At 50.2% G+C, this 20,882-nt stretch overlaps 1 protein-coding gene and 1 pseudogene across 1 annotated transcript in view; one reads left to right on the top strand and one right to left on the bottom strand.

Annotated features, from left to right (window-relative positions):
• Positions 1-20,882, top strand: part of LOC119242843 (class I histocompatibility antigen, Gogo-OKO alpha chain-like) — a 67,263-nt gene that overhangs the window by 13,431 nt on the left and 32,950 nt on the right. The window lies entirely within an intron of this gene.
• On the bottom strand, positions 9,860-19,735 carry LOC119243233 (HLA class I histocompatibility antigen, A alpha chain-like; annotated as a pseudogene).

Below are 20,882 nucleotides of genomic sequence, written 5' to 3'. Positions count from 1 at the left end.
GGGATGTCTCTTTGTTTTGGTTAATGTCTCTTTTGCTGTACAGAAGCTTTTCAGTTTGATGTAATCCCAGGTGTTTATCTTTTCCTTGACTTTCTTTGTCAAAGCTCACTGTGGAAAGCTGTAGTGTGTGATGCAGCAAAAAGCATGATCTTGCAAATGAAGGAAAACTGTGTTGGAATCATGACTCTGCTCCTCATTGTGCAGCCTTGAATAAATCACATGCTTTCTCCAGACTCAGTTTTATCATAAGTACATGGAGGGTAATAAGTCATGTGAACATATTGAGGACACAGCTATGGGACTAGAAACCATACCCGCTTCCACCTGAGGGAAAGAAAGATCAGAATTTCAGTGACCCCCTACAAATCCCCTCTCAGGATCAGGGATCCCCAAGCCATTGAGACCCTCCTGCTCTCATCTGGAAGGGGCCTTTGATGAACAGACCCTCATCCCTGACAAGCTGAGGAAAATGAGACCCAGGATCATTCTAGAACAGACAGCTGGACACTGAGGGCAGGACAGAGCCAAGTGGCTTATTGCTACTGACCCAGAACCAGTCCCCATCAGGGCCATGCTGGCCCAGGACAGTCCTCCCTGGACAGGCTGGTCCTGGCTCCCAGCAGGAGTAGCATAGGGCTCCGGCTCTGTAAAGGGGCCCCTGCACCCTGGCTTTGCCTTTAGTTGGTTTAATAAGTAGGTGAGTCCCCATTTTGACAATAGTGAGTTAGATTTTGCCATCTTCAGCCAAAAAATACCTGATAAATATATCAAGGTCACACATACTCTAGACATAACATGGTGTTTTATGTGCTCATGTAAAGCCCTATATCCTTAGGGTGATTTTGTCCTTTTCATTTTTTCCAATGATGAGTCCTTCACCCTCAGAAATCTCAAGACTATCTTGGGGTTTGTATGACATCCTAGAGCAGCCCTGAAGTTCCTCTGTCCTGCAGGTGGAGCTATTGTGATGCTTCAGCACCTGAGAGTTTTAGCAGGGAAGTCCTTCTGCATCCTCGAGTCATTTTTTTTTTTTTTTAAGATTTATTTATTTATTTTATACAAGCACTGGGTACAGTTAGAAGCGCGGGAGGGTAAGAGGATTCACCAGAGCCAGAGTGGAGTGCAGAACAGGCAGACTGACTAAATAGTGCTGAGGGGAGCAGCGGGTGTGCAGGAGAGGTCTGAGCACCATGTGGGATGTTCGCCAGCCCGTCGGGGATGGCACGGGTGCTGCAGAGGCTGCACACAGCTTCGCAGCCCAGCGCGCAACCGCTGCATCATCAGGGAGGCCCCATGAGTCATTTTTACTAACACAATCCACAGAGATGCTGGTGTTGCATACAGTGTTGAGTTAAATATGCAGGAATTTCTCTTTTTAGAATAGTGCTGACACTCTTTCTAGAATAGTGCTCCTAGTAGAGCAAGTCACCAAAGATTTGTCACAAATTCAGATTATCAGTAAGAGTTTACCCACCTTATAAGATCTAGAATGTTCAGCTTCTGCAGCACTGGGTGACTTTGTACTTGAGATCTTTACAAACCTCTGGTCCTCCTAGAGATAGAAAAACATGCTTTTCCTTGTGCCACCCCCAAACTCTACCTTCCTAGCTGGATTTTTACCCCTGGGCTCTAGTATTGGGGATCAGAACACAAATTGACCAGAACCAAATGGGGCTACTACTCCCTCTTGCAGTAGCTCCTGGCAGTGTGGACAGCATGAGGCACTCAGTGGATCTGAGAGTGACTCAACTGTGACAGGCCTGGCAGAAGCTGTGGCCACAGGAGGTGCTCCCTGGGCCCCTGTCTCCAGGCAGGCCACCTCCTCCAGGAGGACCAGTTGTGGCCCCGAGGTCATGACTGTCCCGCAAGGTAGGTGAGGAAGGGAAACAAACAGAGGGCACAGGAGACACTCAGGGAGGAGGTGACCACACCTGCCCTGGTCAGGCCGAAGGAGCCTCCTCCCTGCCCCGCACGCTCTCACCCTCTCCAGTCTCTGCTCCCCACGACACCCCAGGCCTTTCTCAACATGGACCCTCAGCTGCCTTCTCTGCTCCCCACACCAGGCAGGGAGGGCTCACAGGGCCTGTCATCACCTCCACTTTCTCTCCAACCCCCTTTCCCTGCAGCCAGGAAAGCAGACAGGGGCTGAGTGTCCCCTATGTGCAAGGCCCTGAGCCGAGACTCACAGGCATCAGGTCACCATCCTTACCACGTCCCTAACCTCACCACACACAGGTGAGGACACTGAGGCTCTGTGGGGGAGTCCCTGTGTGGGTCCCAGCCATGTGCTGGGCGGACGGGCTGGAGTCCAGGCCCAGAGCGAGGCCCACGCCCCTCAGCACCCGCTGCAGCTTCTCCAGCTCCTACCCGTGCCCATCCCTGGACCTGCCCCCGCACCCCACACCAAGGAACCTCACCCTGTCTCCTCAGGGTGACTCACCTCTCTGTCACCTCCTGCTCCCCCTGGGGCTCAGGTCACCTCTCACCTCTTCAAGCTAAACTCTTAGTTACAGACACACAGAGTCCTGGCACTGCTCACTCTGTGCCCCCAGTGCCTGGCGGTGGCACCCCAAACATATGTCATTTGAATTAAGAAATGATTAAGGTTACAAAAAAAAAGCAGCTCAGGAGGACTCTTGTTTCTGGTAATGGTGGGTTAGGACTTTCACACCAACCAACATACTGCAAACAACCATGTATTGTGTTGGGATTTGCCCTGCTTATGCACACAGAGATTTCAGACATTTCCAGGGCTATGATGTGAAAAAGTGTCCTTATTCTGTTTGAAGAGAGGTCAGAAATTGGTCATTCTGTAGAAGTTTGGGGGCCCAGTCTCTGTGATCACCTCCCTTCTCTCCCCATTCATCTCCCTCCACCACAAGAGCAACATCAGGAGGAATTTTTATACTCAACTGAACAATATCTGTGGTGCCCAGGCAGGTAGTGGGCACCCATCACTGAGAGGACCCAACCCTTACTCTGGACGTTTCCAGTGGATTGTGATGATACTGAGGCCTCAGCCCCCTCAGCTCAGAGACCCTCCCTCACTGCAGCTGCCACAGCAGGGGGGCCTGAAGAAGTTGAGTGCTGGGCCCCCGCCTTGTGGCCTGGGCTGTGCTTCTGAGTCTCACTCCTCATAGCCTCAGGTTGAGGGGATCATCACATCTGACAACCAACACAGAGTCTGTTGGGAGACTGGACACTCTGTGCAGTTCTCTGTCTTGTTTTCACGGTGGATTTCTTGTTCCCTTTTTTATTTGCACTATGAACACTCAACGGTGTCTCCCACTCCCGGGATTTCTCAGCTTGCACATCATCATAGTGACAACAAAAACAAAATAAATTTTACAGTAAAAAGAGACATCTTACCTCAAATCCCAGAAGCTAATATAATAATCCAACGTCTTTTTTTATATATCATTCCAGCGTGCACCATCAGCTCCAGGACATTCCTCCTGAACACATCACTGCTGAGGAAGGAAGGGAGAGAGGTGGGGGCACTAGTCTGGGTTTATCTGAGATTCCCCCCTGCTGTACTTGGAGGGTGACCCTGGAGAGAAGGGCAAACTCCGGAAATGAGAAACAATAACTTTACCCTCGCTGACATTACACCTTCCTCCAGGAGCTGAGGGAGACCCTGCTCCATCTCCCCCTCCCTTCCTGGATTATGTAGACAAAAGCTCAACTCAGGAACTGGGGTGACCTGGGCTAATCCTGCCCCTGGGCCAGGCCAGCAGGACACACACTCCTCCCTCCCCCTGTGGGACTCCCTCCAGCTCTGCTCTAGAGAGAAAAGAAAGTAGCTGCAGCTCACGGAGGCAGTGACCCCTGGGAAACAGAGGGGCTGCCAGGCTGGAGGCCCCTGACTCCAAAGGAGATGAGCCTGGAGTGAGCATTGGAGGAGGAGAGAGGGAGCTGTCAAGGGGGGCTGCCCCCCCCCAGCCCAGCAGGTCCCACCCAGGCTCCTTACATCTAACCATGGGGATAGTCCCATCCCCTCCTGTCTCCTGATCCTCTGCTGCCTCAAGTCCTGCTCCAAACCTGCTCGATGTGTCATTGTCCTCGCACTGTCTATGCTGTGTGCCCTGTCTCTCCTGTTGCCGGAGGCCAGCTCCAGCAAAATGTCCTGTCAGTGTCCCCGCAAGGATGAGAGGGTGTCGGCGGCATGGAGGGATGAGGGAGGGGAGATGAGGTAGATGAGGTAGTGAGGGGAGACACTGACACTTGATCAGGGTGCAGACATCTCCCGCTGAGGGTCTCAGCGGGTCTTTATTTATACATCAGAAATTGTTATTTGATCCTTACATCATGCAATCATGTGATTTTACTTTTACATTGTTACAGAAATTATTAATGATCATTAACAGTGCACAGTCCTTTTTTTAATTTTCCCAGTCTACGATGAACTTGGTCACTTGGTTATATTAACTCGGTTACATATTTCCCTAGGTATGTATGTTATTCAGAAAATAGAAACAGGTGCTGCACACAACGTGATTTGTGCGGTCAAGCGAGGTAACTGAAACAAGGCTAAGCAGGGATTGTAAGATGGAGGGCGGCTTCCTATTTTCTATATAGAACCAAGGGGTCCCGGTGCCATGGGAACAGCATGTGGGGTGTTTCTCTCGGACCATTTCGCCTCCGGGGGCACCTCAGGGCCTTCTCTAGTGGGGACTTTTCCAGGGCTCAGTTCCATCAGTTCTATCAAGCGTGGCTTGTTAAAGAACTCAGTGTGACTCATGGTAACTGAGTTACAAATTGGAGAACTTGGAGAATTTTTGGAAACCGTTTCTCTATCAATCATGTTGGAAGGTACTTTTCTCAAACTACTGAAGTGTGCATACAGAGACTGGCACTGATGTCAGCACTCATTGTGTTATTCTGAAGCTTATCGAAAATTTCCATGGTTTCAATAACTGCCACAAACAAATGAAAGGAAGTAGCAGGAGCCAGCTGTGGAGTTTTCTGACTTTTCAGAAACTTTCCTCATGTCCGCACCTTGTCAGAGAGCATGGGCTTCCTGACTTTTCAGGGGTTTTCCCTCATGCCCGGACCTTGTCAGACAGCCTGAGTAGCATGGCCCATGCCATCCTGTCACACACACACACACACACACACACACACACACACACACGCACGCACACACTCCCCTCTCCTTGGGAACCAGACCCTCACTCAGCACTGGGGTTACTCTGACCCTCTGTCTCTGGTCCCCTCAGAGCCGCCCTCTCTGCAGTGTCTCTACTCAGCAGGGGATGAGCAGCCCCAGGAGTCCCTGCACCTCCTGCCTCTGACCTTATGGGAAACCAGCCTCTCAGCCTGCATGACAGTGAGGAGGCAAAGGCAACTCACTGAGGTCAGTGAGTGATTGAGGAGACAATTTACTTTTTCTCTTAAAACTTTCATTTTTTTTTTTTTTTTTTTTTTGAGGTACAGGTTCAGAGGTACAGGTTCACACCTCCTCAGGTATAACCTCACTCCCACCTTCAAGGTACCCACATCTCCAGCCCTAGTCCTTTGGACCTTCTTTTACTGCCCAGTCTCACCCTCTCTGGTAGCATCAGTCCTGCAGCCAAACTCCAAGGTTTTTGTTTGGTATTATCTCCTCCTGTGCATTGTTTCTTTTTTTTAAAGATTTTATTTATTTATACAAGAGCTGGGGTATAGTCAGAGGCACGGGAAGGTGAAAGAATTCACCAGAGACAGAACAGGGAGAAGAACAGAAAGACGGACCAAAGACACTGCTGAGGGGAGCAGCAGGCATGACAGGAGAGGTCCGCTGCGCCATGTGGGATTCTTGCTGGCCGGCCGGGATTGAACCTGTGCTGCTGAGGCTGCGGATAGCTTCATAGCGCTGCGCTCAACCTGCTGCGCCACAGGGAAGGCCCTGCATTGTTTCTTTATATTACACATATCAATGATGTCATCTGGTATTTGTTGTTCTGATTTCATTTTGTATGATTTCTTCCTCTTCCATCCATGTTGTGGTAAATTCCAGATTTCATCTTTTTTTCACAGCTGAGTAGTATTCCATTTTGTATACATACCACATGTTCTTTCCAGCTTCTTCTCCTCCCTGATCAGCTCCACCCACCCTTTGGTGAGGCAGGGAACCTGGAACCCCCCCTTCTCTTAGGGACCAGTCTATTACACACTCATATATTGTTAAGCACATTGGTTGTTTCCATAATTTGGCTATTGTAGACATTGCTGCAATGAACACAAAAGCACACAAATCCCTTCAAGTTAGTGTTTACATTCTAGGGGTAAATCCCAAGAGGTGGAAGGCTGGGTCATGTGGCAGATCTATGTCTAATATTTTGAGGAACCTCCAAACTTTTCTCCGTAGGGCTGGACCAACTCCCACCAGTGCATGAGGGCTCCTCTTCCCCCCACATCATTGCCAACACTTGTTTGTCATTTTTTTTTTGAAGATTTATTTATTTATGTATACAAGAACTGGGGTACAGGCCAGAGGTGTGGGGGTTGAGAGGATTCATCAGAGACAGAGTGGGGAGCAGAACAGGCAGATTGACTGAAATACACTGCTGAGGGGAGCAGGGGGAGAGTTAAGAGAGGTCTGTTGTGCCATGTGGATAGCTCCCTTGTTGAGGATCAAACTCGTGCTGCAGTGGCTGTGGACAGCTTCATAGGTGGCATCTTAACCCCTTGCACCACCAGGGAGGCCCTTGTTTGTCTTTTTAATATGAGCCATCTCACAGGTGTGAGGTAGTATCTCATTGTGGTTTTGATGTGCATCCCCTGATGATTTGTGATGTTGAACATTTTTCTATGTGACTGTTGACCATAGGCATCTTCTTTGGAGAAGTTTCTACTTAGCTTCCCTCCCCATGTTTTGATTGGGTTAATTGTGTTCTGGTTTTAGAGTTATGCGTGTTATTTATATAACTTGGATGTATGATATGCAAATATTTTCTTCCACTCAATATGATGTGATTACATTTATCGGCAGTTTCCTTTGCTGTGCAAGAACTTGTTAGTTTGGTGTGGCTCGACTGGTCTATCGTTGTTTATGTTTCCTTGGCGCGCAAAAGATATTGAGGGAGGTGAGTCTACTCTGCAGGGCACAATATGGTGTCTACATCATTGGACATTTGTTTAAAATTCATAGCATGGGCACCACCAAGAGTGACCCCTAAGGGAAGTTAAGGGCCATGAGAGATGATGTTGCAAAGGTTCATCATACTGCTCTGGGCTGAGCATGTGATTAGGACATGATCTCTGAAGGGTTTTGCAAGCTTTCCTTCCAAAAAAATATGCACACAAAATAAGATTTTACATTCAAGAATTGACATAAATGCACACATACACACACCATGGCCCTCCAGTGAGCCACGAGACCTACCCAAAACCAGTCAGAAATTTATCATTTCCCTTCCCAGAAAAATTTATCTATGTTTATATCTAGTTATTAGTGTATACTGTAATATAAGAGTTTTAAGACACAGAGTGAGAGAAAAGATTTGAAAATCAAATCATGTATCTGATAAAGAACTTGTATCTATAATTTATAAATGAACTCTTACAACTCAACAATAAGAAAATAACCCAATTTAAAAATGGACAAAATACTTCACCAATGAAGAGACATTGGTGCCAAATAATTACATAAATAATGCTCAGTAATACAGGTTATTAGGGAAAGACATAAAAAACAAGAGTGATACCATTACACACTTACCAGAAGGCCAAAAAAAAGGTAATACCAAGTGCTGACTGAGCAACAGGACCCTCACTGCTGGCAAGATACGAGATGGCACAGTCACTAGGGAGGATTCTTGAAAGTTTCTTTTAAAGCCGAACACTGATGGGCCATACAGTCCAGTGATGACTGTCCCTGCTATTTACCCAACTAATTTGAAAACTTATGATTAAAAAAAAAATCCTGCATGGAAGTAAATGTTTATAGCAGAACACCCACTAAGAATGAGCTGCCCATAGTGTCTTCCTTCCAATAACAACAGTAACTACTAAATAAATGAAAATACAATAGTGCATATTTGTACACTTGATGTGTTGATGGAGAACAGCACTTCGCCTCTGTGGTCTTCTTTCCCCAAACCCGTTGTGCCCAGTCAGAAGAACTCAAACTGAGGCCATGACTCCTGAGCAGCTCTCCTCACAGATCAAGGAAAGTTTGAGAAATGTGAGCCTGAGGCACCTTAAGGAGACCAGGTGGGGACTTCATGTGGCGTCCTGGATGGGATGTCAGAGCATAAAAAGGACAATAGGAAACATTAATGAAGCCCAAATAAAGTGTGGAGTTTATTGAAACTGCATCAGCATCGTTTCCTTAGTGTCACAAATCACTTAGTAGTCATGTGAGATGTTAACAGCTTGGAAGTGATGTGGGTTATATAGGAACCCTACTACCTTTGCAACTTTTCTGTAACTCTAGGAGTATCTTTCAAAATACTGTTAGCAAAGTTATAGGTTGTAGAAGGAAAAAAATATCTACTTTCCTGTTTTCCCAGGTTTTGCCATGAAGGGACTGGGGAGGGGGGTAGCGGGGAGAAGAGGAGGAAACCTCACAGCCAGGGCAGGCTCCGGAGTCTCCTCTCCTCTGAGCCCTGCTGCTCTGACTCCTCACAGAGCATCTCACCCCAGGACACCGCCCTCCAGGACCCCCAACTCTGCCCACCTCAGCCCCCGCCCCGACCTGGCGGCTCCACCAGAATCCGGAACAGCGCGGCAGCGCCCCCGTGTGGCCACAGGGCTGAGCACAGGCGCCCAGAGCTGCCCTTTCTCCTGCTCAGCCAGGCCCTCCCCAGGCTCCCTGGGCCCCCAGCGGCAGGACAGGTCCACTGTCAGGTTAGGCGTCCTCAAACTTCCTCCCTAGGGAGTGGCTGTGCACATAGACATCAGGTAAGATCCATGTCTCCAGGTCATAATAGCTGGTTCCCAGATTCTGGGTGAGTCCCTCAAGTATACAGGTTCTCTCAGTCTCTTTGGATGAAACGTTGGACTCCTGAGTCCCTGTTATTTGTTCCTGCTTCCAGGGATGAAGTGTCTTCTCCTGGGAATCAACCCTAAGTTCTCCATCCCTAGGGTGAGGAAAGGAGTTGGATAATAGAATCTGAGACACTGTTCTAGACCTTCTAGCATCCAGGTGATTTCTGTGCTCACAGAAGTAGGGGGCTACCTGGTCTCCGTGTCTTCTCCACATGGTGTCAGACAGTACAGTCAGCTCCAGGGGGTGTCTGCTCAGATTGTTCATCACCGGGGGTTCTGGGGTTTAACCTGCTCCTTTCTTTTCCTGAGTGATCACTCTCTGGGGGACCTTTCCAAGCTCAAGACTTCAAACATCATTCACATCCTATCACCTCCCAGGTCTATTTCTTAGCTCAGATATTTCATCTCTACTCCAGACTTGTCTGTCCAATTGCCAACCTCACTTTAATTTCTAATAGATCTCAGCTGCAACTTTCCTAAAGTGAAGGCCAAGGACGCCCGTACATGGTTCTTTGGGGTCTTCCCCATGTCACTGCAGGCTCCACCACTGCCTGCACAGTCTGAGACACTGAGTGTCATCCTTGAGCCCTTCCTCACAGCCCAGAGTAGGAAATGCTGTAGAGTCCATCTCTAAATACACACAGATCCTATCACTGCCTGTTATTTCCCTGCTCTCCTCTCCCTTCTCCAACAAAGCCACCAACCTCTCTGTCCTGGGACCTGTACTGGTTTCCCCCATTTCTCTTTCCACCTCTCACCCCTCGATGCTGCACAGCAGCCAGACTGGGGCTCCTAAAGAGGAGTCGCACAGATCATCTCTGTTCAGAAGCTCTTGTCAACCCAAACCTTATTCAGAAAGTCAAACCCCAACCCCGCATCCGCCCGCATCTCTGGCTTACACCCCAGTTCTTGTATGCAAAAATAAATAAATCTTACTTAAAAAAAAAAAAAAAAGGAAAGTCAAACCCAACATCTGTGAGGCCTGAATGGTCTGGGTGCACACAGATCCCATCTCAATTACCCTCGCTCCAGCAGCCTTTACCTGAGCCACACAGATTCCTGCCTCGGGCTTCTGCACTGGAGGTTGTCCTGCCTGGAAAGAACTTCCCTGGACATCCTTGTGGGCAACATGTTCATCAAACTTTTTCTCAAAGGTCACCTACGTGAGGCCCATACTGACCATGCTAGGAAGCAGCCAGCCTCTCTGTCCCCACACACTCTGGGCAGGGTTACTTAAGGGTAAAGTTGGAGGGAGAAGCTGTAGAGGAAACCGAAACCCAACAGGACATTAAGATGAAAAATTACCTAATTCTCCTCTCTACTAATACCAGAATTTGGTTCTTTAAAAAAGATGTGGAAAAGATGGAAAGAATAATCCAAAACATAGCCTAAAATGAGGCCCTAACCTGCAGGAGTCTGGAAATCAATTTCTAACACCAGACTTTTGTGTGCACAAGGCACTCCTGGACCTTGTGGGGACAATGACAGATGCCTCCTGCTGCTGTCAGAGATGGGGACACCCAGAGGACAGGAGGCCTGGTCTCTAAATATGAACCGAAAAATAAAAACCATAATAAAATGTAGATACACAGAATATGAAGACTGAGGACCCAACCCTGGCCTGATCCTAGGCTGACCCAGCCACACGCAGCCTCCACTCACATTTCTGGAGACAGGACAGGCCCAGGGGGGTTCTGAGTCCCTGTGATCACAGGCCCTGCTGGGACAGGTGCTACTGAGGGACAAGGGCAAAGGAGCAGAGAGATGACTCTTGAGGAGTGACCACCTCAAAGCCCATGAGGCACTGAGCACCGGCTGGACACAGGCCTTGTCCCCCTCGGCTCCTCAAAGCTTCTCCCACCCCCACCTGCACAGACTCAGCACAGAAAACCTGCAGTTCTGGCTGGTCCTCAGGGCTCCTCTTTGTTTCATCTCAAATTTTAGGAATCCTGCTAATTAACCCAGCAATGCTGCTGCAAACAGCCAATGGGAAGTTCTCAGCTATTAACGAAGACTCGGAGTCTAAATGAATTTGCAGCAGGGGAGGCTAGGGAGAACCATCGAGAGCAGCTCTGCCTCTCACTCACCCAGCCCAAGCTTTTATTAAAGATATGAACAAAAGAACAAGAAACTAGCACGCAATTATGTTTTTGCTTATACAGATGAGTAAGTTACTGTTGAAAACAAGTTTTCCAGTTAGTAGGGAACATGCACACAAGCCAGCTCGTCCTCAGAGAACAGGAGTCAGTTCTGGAAAGAAATTTCTGTTTGCAGAACTTCTAACCTCCTGAACTCCATGCGCAGAGTAAACACGTGCTTTCAGAGAACTCGGGCTCTCTGCCAACATATCCCCCTTTTTGTTTTTGAAGCAGAGTAAGTTTAAGTAGGTTTGGAAAAGCCTGTTACCAAAGCAAATAATAGAATCTTGTAATTGCTGTATTTAGTCTAAGAGTTCTTTGTCAACATGGATTTGGTTTTTCCAAGTTTCTGTAAATTTTTTTGAAAGTCAGAGGTGCACACCTGCTCGTTCGGGGCAATGGCGGCAGCAGCTGCAGCAGCAATGATGCTGCCCAGGCTAGCAGTGCCTGCAGTCACCACCCTATGACGGTGTTTTAAGCAATGCAGCAACTCCTGCCTGAATGAGATAGAAGACGCCTCTTGCCACAGTTCCTGGAGTTCAACTGGAACCCCAGTGGCTACTGGCCTTTGTTTTAATTACTTCACAGCTGCCCATGGGATGACTTACACAATTCCACCCTGAGATGGCAATTCTGAATGGGTCCATTTGAATAGCCAGCCACTCCTGGAACTCCACATGTGGAGCAAACAGGTGCTCTCAGAAAACTCCAGCTCCCGTAAGGGCGGCAGGCTCCCAACACAGTCCCACATGACCAGGTAAGAAAAATAATTTCATATCTGATTATTTTCAATAGGCAGGTAGACATTATTCCTCAGGAAACACAGAGTACAGGCAGGGGTGGAGTCAGCCCCGCCTCTGCTGGAGCAGGAAAGTCATCAGGGAGAGACACAGGTCAGTGTGGGGAGGGGCCTGGTGGGCGGGGCTGGGCCACTCTCCCCACCTCCTCACATTATCAATTAAAAGTTAGAATCAGGGCCTCCTCTGGTGGCGCAGGCAGTTGAGCGCAACATCATGAAGCTGTCCGCAGCCTCTGCAGCACCTGTTTGATCCAGGCTGGCAGGTGGTATGAATCCCACATGGCGTGGCAGGCCTCTCCTGACTCGCCTGCTGCTCCCCTCAGCAGTGTATTTCAGTCAGTCTGCCTGTTCTGTCCCTGCTCTGTCTCTGTGAATCCTCTCACCCTCCCGCACATCTGGCCTGTACCCCGGTTCTTGTATAAAAAAATAAATAAATCTTAAAAAAAAAAAAGTTAGGGCCTCCCTAGTGGCGCAGGCAGTTGGGCGCGGCACTGTGAAGCTGTCCACAGCCTCTGCAGCTCCGGTTTAATCCTGGCCTGCTGGTGAGGATACCACATGGCACAGCAGACCTCTCCTGACTTACCTGCTGCTCCCCTCAGCAGTGTACTTCGTCAGTCTGCCTGTTCTGCTCCCCGCTCTGTCTCTGGTGAATCATCTCACCCTCCTGTGCATCTGGCCTGTACCCCAGTTCTTGTATAGATAGATAAATCTTTAAAAAAAAAAAAAGTTAGAATCATTCATATGCCTTTTCCAACAAAAAAGGACAAGAGTCCCATGATGTTCTTGCATCACCTGGGAGGCACTGCATAAATATATAAATGTAGAGCCAGAGTCCTATGAGGGACAGACTTAAAGATGTGGGTTTTTTTGTATTCCCTTACATCCAGACTCATGGTTTCTTTTCCCCTTTTAGGACCCTCCAAAATTCACTCCCAACCTGCTCAGCCCCTTGCCATACCCCTGCTGGCCCTCTCTCTGGTCTGTGTATTCTGAACCTCTTGGTTACTTTTGTCTCCCGCAAGTTAAAAGCTATAAACCTTCAGCTTGCAGGTATCTCCTGGACACACCCGCTCAGACAGGACACCGCTGCCCTGCCCTACTCCGCCCCTCCCAGCAGGAAGTAGCCGGATAGATGCTAAGCCTGCCCCCCTACCCTGGAGTTTGCTCTGGTGCCATGCTCTCTCTGGCAGGACTGAGAAAATCTGAAACCAGGAGAACTTGGGGAACAGTAAAGGCTGAGATACAGGCCTATGCATAACTCCATCTAAAAGCTGGGTCTCCTCCTTGTATGTGTGGGAGGCATACAGCATACTGAAAAAGGAACCCAAACTCATATGAACATGACCTTCAAAATAGAAAATTTTTGATTCTGCCTGTGTGCTTAATCCATATGTTGTCAGGAAATGTTCATGTTAGCTATAATGCATACTATTCCATGTATGGTGTTACTTGTAGTGACTCTTATCTGCAACAATGTATCAATCGGATGTATTGGGAATCTAGTCCAAATATCACATTCTTAATACTAAAACAGCTGGTAGCCACATGGGTTCCAGGTGAACTCCAGGATCGGTGACAAGTGACCCTTTTATCACATTCATACAGGAGTTGCTGCATCACTTAAAACACCACACCAGGGTCTCCCCTGGTGGTGCAGGCGGTTGAGCGCCATACTGTGAAGCTGTCCATAGCCTCTGTAGTGCCTGTTTGATCCTGGCCAGTGGGGGTGGGTCCCACATTGCACGGCAGACCTCTTCTGTCTTGCCCGTTGCTCCCTCAGCAGTGTATCTCGTCAGTCTGCCTGTTCTGTTCCCCACTCTGTCTCTGGTGAATCCTCTCACCCTCCTGCGCATCTGGCCTATACCCAGGTTCTTGTATAAATAAATAAATAAATAAACAAACAAACAAAATCTTTAAAAAACAAACAAACAAAAATCACCACACCAAAAGAGTCATACAGGCTATGCCAAAACTAGTTATACTTTGCTTTAAAAACAAAAAAGGGAGATATTATGGGAGCCTGCTGCCCTCAAGGGAGATGGAGTATTTGGAGAGCTCCTGTTTACTCTGCACACTGAGTTCCAGGATGTTAGGAGTTCGGCAAACAAAACTTCTTCCTAGAACTGACTCCTGTTCTCTGAGGATGTGCTGGCTTGTGCGCATGTTCCCTGCTAATCAGGAAAGCTTGTTCCAGCAGTAACTTAATAATCTGTAGAAGCACAAACACAATTGCGTGCTATTTTCTTGTTCCTTTGTTCATGTCTTTAATAAAAGCTTGGGCTGGGAGAGTGAGAGGCAGGGCTGCTCTTGACGACACTCTCCCAGCCTCCCCCCATTGCAAATTCATTTAGAGTCTTCGTTAATGGCAGAGAATTTCATCGGTTGCCCTGTCTGCAGCAGATATTGAAGTCACAAAATGAAGATGAGAGGAAATCCTGCATCACTCAGTCCCCAAAAGGCAGCTGGCTCACACTGTGAAGGAAAATGATCATGAACAAAGTTAGGGAAGTGTTGACCTTCTCCATAGCCCACCGCATCCTCAGAATGTCTCCCTCACAGCTTCCCCATCACCTGGTCCCATCCTCTCTGGCCCAGCCCCTCCCACCGCAGGCCTCCAGGGTCTCACCTTTAGGGGCTGAGAGAGACACATCAGGGCCCTGGGAACTGTCACTGCCTGGGGAAGGACAAAACAGAACCTGGTCAGAGCCACGAGAGATGAGATCACAGGAGGGACTGATGCGGGTGACATCCCCAAGGGCTCCATCTACACTGTCCCCAGGGGCTCAGGGACCAAACCCCTGATCCACACTTACCTGCAGCCTGAGTGTAGCTTCCTCCTTGTCCACCTGTGGGAAGAAACATCCTATAAGACCACAAATGAGTCAGGCCATGAAATCCAAATGAATTCCCTGGGTCACAGGGAAGTTTCCAAAACTGTGCCTGAGGACCAGGAGATATGAAGGAAGGAGATGAAGGGTGACTGGAGCAACCACCTCCTGGAGTCTGTCCTCAGCAGGGACCTTCCCCTCTGACATCTGCTGGGAATCAGGATCCCATGATCAGAACTGTTGGAGATCCCCTAAGCATAAAGTGCTGAGACAAGGAAAACATCAGGGTCATGGTTGGAAGACAGGTTAGCATGGGTCCAAAGACTGGCCCCTGCATAGATCAGGATGTTCTTTCTTGTGTCTGTGAAACTATGTCTGGGGACAAACTAGATTAGAAAAGAAACAGAATAACCTGATAGCGCAGAACCTTGGGGTGAATGTGCGCCTGGACAAGGCTAAATGCCAAGAGAATGCTCATTGCCTAGTAACTAACCAGGAGGGAAGGGGCAGTTTGTAGCAATAAAAATGAGTTGCACCAGGCACTCAGGAAGCTCCAGCACGAATGAGAGGCCTTGTGTCCCCCGGGTCCTGCTTCTCTTAAACTCTATTTTGTGTCTGTCATTTCTTTACTTCCTCAGTTCAATCAGATTCCTCTCTCAACCCTGTTCATCAGAGCCGGACTCCGGCAAGAATGATCAAGGTGAACAAGTGGTGATTCATTTTTATAAGTGGTTTACAAAAGACTGAGGAGTAGCAATCAGCTCCAGACTGGGTAACACAGTATGTGGATGGTACTTCCCATTACCAGGTAGGGCAAGTTCTACCTGGGATATGAAAGCCCCCAGTAGACAAGACACCCCCCCTCCACTCCCATACCTGAGTATTTTTTTTTTTTAGATTTATTTATTTATTTATTTATTTTTAAAGATTTATTTATTTATTTATGCAAGAACCGGGGTATAGGCCAGATGTGTGGCAGGGTGAGAGGATTCACCAGAGACAGAGCGGGGAACAGACCAGGTAGACGGACGAAATACACTGCTGAGGGGAGCAGCAGGCGCGACAGGAGAGGTCTGCCGTGCCATGTGGGACCCTCACCAGCTGGCGGGGATCCAACTGGCGCTACAGAGGCTGTGCACAGCTTCACAGCATGGCATTCAACCACCTGTGCCACCAGAAGAGGCCCAAGGTTTATTTATTTTTATACAAGAGCTGGGGTACAGGCCAGATGCGCAGGATGGTGAGAGGATTCACCAGAGAAGAGAGGGGAGCAGAACAAGCAGACTGACGAAATACACTGCTGAGGGGAACAGCAGGCGGAACTGGAGAGGTCTGCTATGCCATGTGGGAATCTCCTGGCTGGCCAGGAATCAAACCCGCACTGCAGAGGCTGCGGACAGCTTCATAGCACTGTGCTCAACCCGCTGCACCACTGGGAAGGCCCTACCTGAGTATTTCTTTTTCCACATCACAGCTATAGCCACCACAGCGCCAGTGAGCACAGCTCCAAAGAGAACCAGGCCAGCAATGATGCCCACGGTGGGGATGGAGGACTGAGGAGGGGACACTGGAAGGGAAGGGAAGGTGAGACTCTGACTCCCAAGCCTCACCCTGTCCCTCTAAAAGTTTCCAGAAGGGCTCCTGATGCCCCTGAGAAGCTCTTTTCCCAAGTTCCCTCCTTACCCCAAGTCAGGACTCGGGGCTCCAGCAGTCCCTCATGCTGCACGTGGCACGTGTATCTCTGCTCCTCTCCAGAAGGCACCACCACAGCCGCCCACTTCTGGAAGGTTCCATCTCCCCCAGGCCTGGTCTCCACCAGCTCTGTCTCCTGGGTCAGGTCCTCCCCATCTCGCTGCCAGGTCAGGGTGATGTCCGCTGGGTAGAAGCCCAGGGCCCAGCACCTCAGCGTGACATCATGCTCAGAGGTGGGGTGGTGGGTCACATGTGTCCTTGGGGGATCTGAGGAGAAGGGTCAGAACAATTACACTTTGGGTTTTTCCTTCACTGAGACTGAAGCAGCCTCCTGTGACCATCCTCAGAATGGACAGGTGCTGCAGGAGGCCTTGATGCCCCAGCCAGATAAGACACTGGCAAGCAGCAAAGGTAAAGGGCCTCACACCGTGGGGCCGAAGCTAAAGAGCCTCACACCGTGGGGCTGAAGATTCCTTGTGCCTCACACTGTGGGGTTGAAGATCTAACATTCCTTCATTTTTTGTTCTTGGTCATAAAAAGAAAAAAATTTATCAGAAAAGTACATTAGACAATAAATTATATGTATCAGTAGACTGCAAGCAATTGGCATGGAAAATTACCTGTTTAGATATTAGTTATTAAACAATTTGGCCCACTCGACAATGGGAGATGATTTATTGTACATATCTAACAAGCAAACCAGCACAACTATTATAGTAAGATCTTCTTTTGCTTTTTTAGAAGTTCCTTTTATTTAGAAGTTTCTTAGGAAAGTTTTTAAATGAAGTTGACTGTATTAAGAAGTTTGTAGGTAAAAAAAGTTCTGATAGCTGAGCAGCAGCTGGTCTCTGGCTTAAGGCCATGTGAATAAAATAGTCTTTTGATGCTGAGGCTTTAGCTGATAGGGATGCACTGGCGGCTATCCACTGTCTTAGGTAATTGTCTAGCTGAAAAAATAAGTTTTAGTGTTAGGTCTGGTTTTTTATCTATTAACCTTGAAGGCTACCGTCTAGCTGGGACCCGTAGGAGCCAGTAGTCCATGGGAATAAAATACACTAATTGTTTCTGCTTTACACATGACAATGTATTTTTTTTTTCTCTGCTTACTAAAAATGAATAAATAAAGACCTGCTGAGTCTCTCGGCAGAAGATACTAGCACCTCACCAAGTGTCAGTGTCTCCTCACTACCTCATCCCCTTCCCCTCAGCCCTTAAGTCTCAGTCCTTTCGTTTTCGCCGACGCCGTCTCATCCTTTCAGGAACCCCTGACACGACGTTTCGCCGGAGGCTGGTCCCCGGCAGACAGGGCAATGGGTTTGGAAGAGGAAGCACAAAACCTATAAACCATCCTGATCAGGGGAGTCTGGGATAATCTGTTTCTTAGAATGGGTAAATCAGGATAAGAGCTCAGGATAGGAAGATGCAGGTCTCTAAGGAGGAGAACACAGACTTATGCTCCTGACATGGGGACTCAAAAAAGCAGGAGCCAGATCTGAAAAATGCTAATTAGACCAAAAACAAGACATAGTGAGAAACTGATGGTCCCCAAGATGGCTTCCAGGTCAAAAGGATCCAATGAAGGGTGATGTCAGGGATGGTCTCCCCTCCAGCTCAGGAGAGACTGGATTCCTTAACATCCCTTCAGAAAAAGAAGGGCCTTGTGGGGAGACTTTCTAGCACAGAACAGGAAACCCAGGAGGTCTCCTCCCTCTCTGACCAAAAAGAGGTCTGTGTTTTTTTATTTTTAAGATGCATTTATTTATGCATACAAGACCTGGGGTACAGGCCAGAGGCAGGGGGTGGGGAGGTGAGAGGACTCACCAGAGACACAGTGGGGAACAGAACAGGCGGATTGACTGAAATACACTGTTGAGGGGAGCAGCAGGTGAGAAAGGAGAGGTCTGCTGCGCCATGTGGGTCACCTACCTGGCCAGCCAGGGATAGAACTCATGCTGCAGAGGCTGCCAAAAGCCACACAGTGCTGTGCTTAACCCCTTGCGCCTCCAGGGAGGCCCCAGAAAGAGGTCTGTGTTCTGACCATGACTCTATTTTCCCCGGAGGTGTCAGCCTGAGGGAGATCTGAAGCCACCCAGGCCTTGCAAGGTCCCCCTTACCTGAGCGCAGCAGCGTCTCCCTCCCTTTTCCAGGAATCTGCGCAGCAACTCCACGCATGTGATCCTCAGGTAGTCCCCGCAGTTCCGCAGGTCTCTCTCCAGGTCATACCTGCTCCGGGTGGTCTGAGCCGCCTCATCAGCCTCATCCGCGGGGGTCCAGGAGCGCAGGTCCTGGGCGATGTAATCGATGTAAGCGCTCAGGGCGATGTAATCGGCGCCATCGTAGGCGAACCGGCTGTACCCGCGGAGGAGGCGCCCGTCGGGCCCCACTTCGCAGCCTTCCATTTTCTGGACGGTGTGAGAGCCCGTCCCCGCCCCGTCAGCCTCGACGACCCCCCAACCCCCAGCCGGGAATAAACCTAAACCGAAACTGACCGCAGGAAGCAAAGCTCCGCGGGCTCTTCGCGGGGCGGCGCGGGGCGGCGCTGGGCGGCGCGGGGCGGCGCGGGGCGGGCCCACCTGCCTCAGGGGCGGCTCCGACGCGGGGTCTGGGGTTCCCCGCCCGTCCCCGAGGACGGGGTCACGTCTCGGCCCGGCGCTCACCCGCCTCGCTCCGGTTGTCGCGGCCGCGCAGGTCGAGCACGTCCTCTCGGAACGTCCGTGCGGCGCCCGTCGCGCTCCGCGTCTCCCCCGCCCAGTACCCCGGGCCCTCCCGCCCCGCCCAGGGCGCCCGCGGCCCCATCCTCGGCCCCGCCGCGTCGCTGTCGAAGCGCGCGAACTGCGTGTCGTCCACGGAGCCCACGGCGATGTAGCGGGGCTCCCCGGGGCCGGGCCGGGACATCGCGGTGGAGAAATACCTCAGGGAGTGGGAGCCTGGGGGCGGGAGGGAGACCCGGGCTGACCCTCCTCCCCGCGGGTCCCGGGCCCCGGGGAGACGGGGCGGGGGGGAGGGGGCGAGGGGGGCGCTAAATTGTTCCGGGGCGGCGGGGCTGGAAGGGCCGAGACTCGGGGGCAAGAGGCGGCGGGGCGGGGAGGGCCGGGGAAGGACCGGGACAGGTCGGGTTGAGGGGGGACAACGGGGGGCGACGGGGAACCGAGCCTTTACCGGGTCCAGCGCCGCCGCTACCAGGGGTTCCCCTCGGCACCCTCCCCACCCCCAGGGCGGTTTCCCTCCCGACCCCACTCACCCGCCCAGGCCTCCGTCGGGACCAGCGCCCGCAAGAGCAGCAGCAGGAGGTGCGGGGGCCCCATGGTCCTCGCCACCCGGCCCGAGACGCTGGGCGCCCCGGCGGGGCGGGTGGAGACGCGGTGCCCGGAGCCCGGGGACGCTGACCGGCTGCTCGGCGCCCTCGGGCCGCGGGGAGAGGGAACTGGGCGGAGCCGCCAGCGTCCAGGCGGGAGGGCCCGACGCCGGCCGGGCAGGGAGAGGTGCCCCTGGGGGGAGGTGGGGAGTCCCCGACAGCCACCTTCCCCGCCCCACAGGGCCCGGGACCGAGACCCGAGAGCCTCGCCCCGCGCCCTCCTCCTCTTCTGCGCCGAGAGCGTCCTCCAGGCCCGGGGCTGCCTCACCGCGTCTCACACATTTTCCTTTCAGAGTCTCCGCGCGCGCAGCCGTCCGAGTCCTCAAGGACCGCCAAGGATAGTATCATGCGGACGAAACTATCAGTCTTCACCATACAGGGAATAAAACCATTTTAAGCAGGTTTTTATTTTATTTAGAAAATTATGAATAATCCATCGCATGTTCACTGCTTTAAAGAAAATCAGCTTTCTGAAAATAAGCGTGGTGGTGAGAAGTGACCTTTCACAGTTTATAGTTTACAAGTGTCCTCTCTGTCTCATAGCACTTGAATTGTCATATTTTCTTCTGTGTTTAGTCTGTTGTTTTGGTTGGTCAATGAAAAAATATACAGCCTTAAAGAAATATGTAGGAATAGCATTTTATAATCTGTTAGGATGATTGTGAGTATTCAAGTTTGTTACAGCTTTGATAATAAATTGAAACTGTACAATGGTAGTTTTTCACATGTTATTTGCAAAGAGAAACCTGATGCACTCACTGAATGTTTTCTATTCTGTTACATTAATTCCATAGACCTCTCTCGCATGTTAATAGATCTTGAACTATTATGATTTTTAAATGTAAAGCATTGTTTCACTAGGTTATATGAATAATGCGTTTATTATTCTAGAATCAAATTTTTAAAATCGTATTTGTTGGGCCTCCCCTGGTAGCGCAGCGGTTGAGCGCTGGGCTGCGAGCTACCCGCAGCCTCTGCAGCATGGTTTAGATCCCTGGTCGCTGGGGAGGGTCCCACGTGGCGCGCAGACCTCTCCTGCCGCCCGCTACTCCCCTCAGCAGTGTATTTCGTCAGTCTACCTGTTCCGTTCCCTGCTC

This window comes from Talpa occidentalis, unplaced genomic scaffold (assembly GCF_014898055.3).
Source record: "Talpa occidentalis isolate TD23 unplaced genomic scaffold, MPIMG_talOcc4v2.1 talOcc4.13, whole genome shotgun sequence".
In the NCBI taxonomy this organism is placed as follows: Eukaryota; Metazoa; Chordata; class Mammalia; order Eulipotyphla; family Talpidae; genus Talpa; species Talpa occidentalis.
Note: the sequence above shows the minus strand (reverse complement) of the source record. Positions and strands in the feature narration are given on the sequence as shown.